The 7,639-nt window shown below is 38.2% G+C and overlaps 1 long non-coding RNA gene across 1 annotated transcript; it reads left to right on the forward strand.

Moving 5' to 3' along the window:
- The first annotated feature begins 2,115 nt into the window (after nucleotides 1–2,115).
- Nucleotides 2,116–5,215, forward strand: LOC111813673. Its single transcript, XR_002818866.1, has 2 exons — nucleotides 2,116–2,293; nucleotides 4,297–5,215. It is a non-coding gene; the product is annotated as an uncharacterized LOC111813673 (long non-coding RNA).
- The last annotated feature ends 2,424 nt before the right edge of the window (nucleotides 5,216–7,639 follow it).

The following is a 7,639-nucleotide window of genomic DNA, read 5'->3' on the forward strand; positions in this document are numbered from 1 at the left end:
TGGCTCAGTTTGTCAGTTATGGTAACAAGAATTTTGATTAGATACTGGCACAGCTCTGATATTCCTGGATCCCATGTAACTCAGGGGAAACTTGAACAGAGCCCATGCTGTCTGCTTTCCCTCTCTGCAGCATGGGTAGCCAGTGTCTGTTGGAGGTTGGGTGAGAGTGGGTGGGGTAGGGTAGTGGGGACTATTGCTGCAGTAGCAAGCCCTTTCACAACAGCCCTATTTTGTCATTTTGTACCCAGATTTCCGTTGGCTAACCTCAGCCTTATCTTCCTCATTTCTGTTTCCTCTTCAGGACACCAAGGACCCTACAAGACACATGACCTTTCTGCTCACACATAAAGCTCAGTTCTCTCTGGCCTCTACAATTTGGCTCGGCACCAGGGAGCCCATGACCCTCCAAGAACAAGGCACCACTCCACTAGCAGGTATGACATTCATTTGCTCTGTTCTTAGATTCTCAAGCTGGGGCATTATCTATAGTAACCAAGGTGACTTGGATCTGCTCATCCCATTCTTCTCAGATCCTCATCAAGGATTCAGGTTCAAGGATGAGGCAGATGAAGTTTCCTGCTGTTTTTCCACCTTGAGGTTTCTAGTAGTTGAGAGAAAGTGGGATAGTAGTTTTTAATAAAGGAGGATGTTTACTCAGAAGACAATAAAATTTTCTTTAGACTCAGGAGTCAGGAACTTTGAGTAGCAGCCCTTATTTTGTAATTTTCCTGGTCTTTAGAACCAACAGTCTTTTCTGCAGTGTAGGACAGTGTTTGTTTCTTTTTTGCAAAGAATAAGAAGAGAAAGATTCAGTGTTGAGTTTTTTCTTTTCCAAAGAGAGGAAGAGCTGGATGAGCTGAAGCTGTCTAAACACTTAGGTGTTTTTTTTTTTTGCCAGTTCAGCCTGCCCTGAGGGCAGGGCTGGTGAGGAATGTGGGGCTGGGATCGAACCTGGGTCTTCTGAGCCTGCCTAAGTTTGCCTAAGCAGGTGCTTTAGACTGATGAGACATCTTGCCGGCCCCAAGACTTAGATTTTATATTTTTCATTTTGATAGTTATCATCTCTCCATTGAAAAAGGCTAGGAGAGTGATCATTGAATATATACCTCTAGGCAGGGCTTAACACTCGGGAGGAATGTTGGTGGTAATATGTGTATTTTTCTCTGAGATGTATGATTCAAAGCTGAAAAACTCTTCTTTTTCTAGTCTTACACTTGACTGCTAACATTGCACAATTGAATGGACCTTTAGAAAACATTTTCAAATGGGAGACATTGAAGTCCAGAGAGAAGAAGCAACTTTTCTACATATCATTCAATGAAACTGTGGCCGAACTGACTTGGGAGTCCCAGCCCAATGCTCTTTCTGTTCTATCCTAGGAGAACCAAAACACTAAGAGACAGGAATTTCCTTAAAATTGTCCTAGTTTATTCTCCTTAATCTGTAGCCAATCTCTATTTTTAACCATGGTTCTGATGATTATTTTTTCTCAATTCGCTTTTCCTATCATTGGTTTATTGTGCGTAAAGAAATTCCCCAGATGTTTGTTTACACCTTTATCTCCAAGCTGATTCTCTCCAATTCTTTGCTACAAAACTTTGAGGCCTATCCTTTGCCTCAAAAATAGTGACTTTGTGGAGCTCTCTAAAGGAGGATTATATTACAGATAAGACAAATGGTGACATTTCAGATACTTTAATGGACCAACAGAAAAATCTTTAAGAGTCTAGTTTTCACTTCTTTTTCCTATGCATCATGCTAACCTTTCCCGACCGAATCTTCTTTTGCTACATATAGTCCATTAGATAGGTATAGACTAAACAGCAAAAGTGGAAATAAAAGCAATGTACTTTCAGCTCAGGCTCTGAATCCCTCATTTAACACTGGGGCAACACGGTATACAAAGCATCCCATCTTCTTCAGGTGAATGACACCAGGAAGGACAACCAAAAGGTCATATATAGCACCAGGTTATCTAGGTCTTCTTCCTGAAGCCAGTGGGCTCTGAAAGCAATGATTGAGGGCCAGGGAGATGGCTCAGGGGAATAAGCACTTCCCTGGCAAGCGCAGGGGCCTGAGTTCAATCCCCAGTTCCATCAAATTTTTTTTAAAAAGCAATGATCACAGAGGGAACCTATCAGTCTGTTTCTTTCTCCTGCCATCACAACTCAAACTCATTAATGAGCTTCCTTGGTTAGCTTCCATTCACAGCTTCAGAGGCTGAAGCAAAGTCTCCTCAAACTCCTATGTAAGAGTGTCTGGAAAGCTCAGAAATTTCCAACAACCCTTCCAGGTAAGTCATCTTGTCCCCAATTCTAGAGAAGACAAGTGAAGTTCAAAGAAAATCTTGCCCTAGCCGTCATTGGCTAGTTGTTGGTTAATACCTCATTAAGACACAAATTTGTTGGATTCTTTCTATTATAGTTGATATAATGACTATGGATGCTGCTTTAGCTGAGAATCACACTTCACATTGGCTTAAGGTAGACTGTATAGACAGAGAAGTGAGGAGGTGAAAAGGACAGTTGAGATCCTTAATTTTGAAGTCACTCCCTGATATGAAAATTGGAGGGCATGTCATCCTTATATAGTTAACTAAAAGAGTTGAGAAAAACACACAGATTGTTTTTTGCTGAAAAATCTCATGGGAGAACTGGGAATATGGAATATGACTCATCAATACAAGTGCTTGACTGACAAGCACAAGGTCCTGAGTTTGATTCCTGGTACCAAAAAACAAACCAAACCAACAAACATAAAGCACATCATTGGAAAGTTTTACATTCCCAGTAAACTTAGAATATTTCTATTTTTTTTAAAGATTTCTTAGATTATAAAACTTTCCCATGAATTGTTTTTCTTTTTAAACTTTTTCTGACTCAAGCTAGGATCTTGTTCTTGCAAGGCAGGTGCTTGTGTTGCTGAGCTATATCTATGGTCCAGTATTTCTATTTTTCATGCCACGATTTAATATAGATCAGATATTTCTCACAAATAAACTGCCAGAGTTAAGAGTGGTATAAGATTGAAACTTAACAACCTGGAATTTTAAGTGCTACGATCTAGATATTATCAACTCTGGAAGAAGTTTTAGGCCTGACTTTGGTCCTGGAAGCATCTTTATTATCTGATGGTTATGAGTTCAAGGACACCAGTGCTATCTGCAAACTCCATTACCTCCTCTTTTCTCTTTAGTGCTGCATTTCTGCCTTTTCCCAGAGTTATGTACAAAGCAGGGAGGCAAAAAAGGACCAAAGCAAGGAAAGCTGGAAGGCAAAATGGGGGTGATATAAGATATAATTTCTAACTGAAAACAATTTTGCAAAGTGTGTCTTTAACTAGCTTTTCTTCCCAAAATGAACCTTTAGTTATTCATTTAAAGTCTTGAATGAGTAAGATTATTACTTCCATTCTCAGACCCTTATGGGATAAGGAGATCATATTAGACAGAGATGAGCACGCAATAAATTTCTGTTATTTCAGTCCCAATTCCGTATAATCAAATTCTAGTAGCTCCTATTTTACTTCTGCTAGCATAGCCATCATTTTAAAACATTTGTGGTATATGGAATACTAAACTAAGGCCTTTATATGCATTATCTCACGTCATTCTCACAAAAATTTAAGCGGTCAATACTATACACATTTTTGTGGTAGTGGTGATTGAATCCAGCGCCCCTGCACTGAGCTACATCCTTATCGTTTTTTAATACTAATCCAGAGTCTCACTAAGTTGCTAAATTGTCTAGGCTGGTTTGAAACTTGTGATCCTCTTGCTTCAGCCTCTCAGAGTATGGATTACAGCACCACATCTAGCTCTTTATACATATTTTGTGAGGCTGTGGAAAATTATAGGTCACAGAGGTATAATAGTTTATCTAGGGTTGTCCAACTAGTTAATGGTAGAGATAGCATTCAAGTCAATGTTTAACTTAAAAGTCTATGGTACATAATCACAACACTATGGGAAGATAGCTTGGGAGAACTGGGAAGAAGAGGGAACAAGGACACTGACTGTGGAGTCTGGTCTTTTCTACAGATCATGCAGGAAGAATGATGACCAAATTATCCCCTCTCTGTTGCACAGAGAAACCCACTGAACCTTGAAATCCCTGGAAATGCTGCAGCTACTCAGGCCATAGGAACCCAAATGAGCACTTAGGGTGTCTCTGCTGGTTAGGGGCCTTATGCCTATTTTGCTTGCTTCTCTGCATTTTAGGTGATCTTTTAAGCTCTGCAAGTTCTCCAAGGCACAGAGTATACTTCATCACTGCTTCTCCTTTTCTTTCCTTCCAGGATATCTCCCAGGAAAATTTCACCATCCTACAGAAGCCCTTGACCTGATGTCCTGCAGTGCCACGCTCCGTGTATTTGACAAGCTGAGTTGGACACTCCATGTGGTAGAGTGTCAGTTTGTCAAATACCCCAAGTGCGGCACATGCCTAGCAGCTCCAAACTGGGGCAGGTTGGACACAAGAAATAGACTGATTGCTGGATATCAGAATGTTCATGCAAAACCAAACTTTTTCCAAATTATATTTCTGAGATTTTGAGGGAATCAAGGCGTTGCATCTGAGGGTGTTGGGGGGGGGAGTGAGGCAGGCCTCTGAGCTTCAGTCCTGGGCTGAGTCTATACACACTGAGAACACTGAGAAGCACATAATGATCTTGAAAAAGAATAATAATATGGGGACACAGGTGTTCTAGAACTTTTTTGATTGTTTTCTTCCTTCACATTTCTTTTCCAGTCTAACAGTCAGAACACCATAATTCTGACAAAAGTACTGTGGCTTATGTGACAAAGAAGGACACAGAAATCTACTTTCTTGTCACTAATTCTTACCTTCTGAACAAACTTTGACCTTACTCATCTCCTTTTTCCTCCTTCCTTTTATCCTTCTCAGAACAACCCTGTTTCTCCATGCCTGCCCAGTTCTTCTCCATATTTCCTGGTCCCACCAAAGTTCAGCCTCTCTGGGGATTTTTTTTAAAAGTTAAGCTATGCTTTTTCTTTCTTCATTTACAAAAAAAAAACCTCCTTGCCTGGGTCCTGGTATGTGCTACTATATCTCTTACCATACAATATAACCTTTTAGAATGTTATTGATATTTTTCAGTGGGGTATTCTTGAATTCTTCATTACATGTGAGCTTCTAGAAGGTAAAACTCTTTCCTTGACTGCTGCATCCCCTAGTATAGCCCATTATTTTGTTTTTTGTTTTTTGTTTTTTTTTCAAAGTTTTATTGATAAACAGATAGCAATGAGACAGTTTCAAATCCAATCGGAAGTACAGTTTCAACAAATAATACACTGCATATATTCTTCTTAGTGGTTAATTGCTGTACAAGAAGTGGACTTGTGATCCTATTTACAAACACCATTAGAACAAATCATTCTATTCATTAAGAGAATGCAACTATATATCTATCCTAACCACTTGGAATACACAAATACAAAATGGACATTCATCGGTATACCCCATTTTTTCTAAGTTCCGTTATTGAATATTATAGGTGTGTAAACTCAGCAAAATATTCTAAAAGAGCCCAGTAGCCCATAATAGCATTGTAGCCCATTATTTTGATTTAACAAAATATTCAATAAATGCTTACTGAATGGTTTATTTTTCATTAGCTTTTTCTCTTGATTTATTTTTCCATTCATTGATTAACTTTGGGGCTTTGAGCCAAATGTCACCCAGGACTTTGTAAAAAATATCAAACTATAACAGAAGGGTAAGGGAAATGGGAAATAAGGGGTCAAAAATGATTAAAACATGTATTCATGTACCATGTTCCTCAAACAAGCATAACTATTATACACTACAGGCATACGCTAAAGAAAAATCAAGCTTTGGATCACAAAATGCTATAGGGTGTGCGAAGTTGTAGCAAATATGGAATGGTTTTTCTTTATGAGAAGGGCTGGAGCTGGAGGAGAAGTGCAAAATACAGAATCAGAGTGTAAGTGAATTTTGGAATTGGTTCTGCAAAGTTATACAGTTACTTTATTGCAAGAGTTTTAGAGACTTTAATATTTTAATGTTGCAAATAAATCAGACTCACATGTGTAAATATAAAATAATATCCAAAAAGTATAATAGATATGCTGACATGGGAAGAAACTGCTCAAAGAGAAATAGAAATTTGGATGGAGAAAAGATAAAAAAAGGAAAAGAAAAAAATATATATGGTATTTATACTACTAATTTCTCTTAGTTCACTGAAAAGAAAGCTTTGTGCTAGTATTGTTTGGATAATTAAATGCTTATATTTTAAACTCTGAGCAACTAACTTAGAGTTAACAATATGCAATGTATGAAGCATTGTTACTCTCCTATTATCTTGTTATGAAACTGTTTTTGCTTCTTAAATAAAATTTTAAAAAATATTTTAATGTTCACTACAAATCATCAGGATAGTGCTATAAAATAAAGCATTTTTTCTTTTGATAAAGAAAAACTTATTTATTTCTCAGAAATTACTCAAAGGGGGAAATTGAAGCACTGCTTATAATGAACTATCACCAAACATAAGTCTTAAAATTCATCACACTTTAGGAGAGCCATTATAATTGTTTTATTTTTCAAATAAAGCATTTTTAATGTCTATCTGAACATAAGAATGTTTTCCTCCATGGGCTACCTTCTGGGTCTATAATTCAATGGGCCAAAAGTTGAAAAGCTTTCTTAGAGAAACTTCATAGCATTCCTCTCTTAAGACATTCCTCCTTTTTCACCTCTTCTTTTCCTGAACAGCTCTCCCCTAAGACAAATACCATGTTAGAAATCCATTTTTTTAGCTATCCAGAAACTTTTTGCTACACTTTACTGTGAAATCACTTATTGGCAGGGACACATTTGTTTCATGAAGGAAGCTGGGGTTTCAACTGCGTGTGGTTCCTTTTTCAGAGGTTTGCAAGCATAACAAAGAAGAAAAATATAGCTACTCCTTTCACAAACCATTTGAAGATAGTATCTAGGGATGAGGAAAATGCTTAAGTTTTGACTATGGACTTGGAAGGTTGAAGGATGTAGAAGAGAAGGCTCCTTCTTGTTCACTTCCATGTACTATTTTTAACTCCTGTGATCATCTGTAATGGTGACAGATCTTAGACAAAAATGAAATGACCCTATGATTGCATTGGAACCAGAAGTGGCAACATGACAATTTCCATGACAAGCAAGGAAACTGATTTGACATGAATTGCATGGGGAAAGGAAGCAGTGTGGACTTGGCCTAGAACAGGTTCTTTTCGGAAAGCTTGACTAAGCATGTGCACATGTGCACGCGCACGCACGCACACACACACACACACACACACACACACACTCATTCATGCACAGACTGTTATCCCCTGCTTGAAAAGAAAAGACTTCACGTTGTAATTAGGGGCCAGAAGCTAGAGAAGATCCATGAAGAATGAACGTACTCCAGTGATTTAAAGAAATGGAAATCCTTAGGGATGATATATGCATAGCTTGGAATGAAATACTTTCATCTTTGTATTCCTTGAGACAGTAGCAAGGATTCTTCTTTTTCTAGGCCAGTTGACCTGGAAAACATTATCCTGGTGCAGCTGGCAGAATCATGGAGGATAGAATGGAAACCAGCAGCACAGTGTTTAACCAAAGATTCA

The sequence above is a fragment of the Octodon degus genome, unplaced genomic scaffold, assembly GCF_000260255.1.
Source record: "Octodon degus isolate 3935 unplaced genomic scaffold, OctDeg1.0 scaffold00211, whole genome shotgun sequence".
Lineage (NCBI taxonomy): Eukaryota > Metazoa > Chordata > Mammalia > Rodentia > Octodontidae > Octodon > Octodon degus.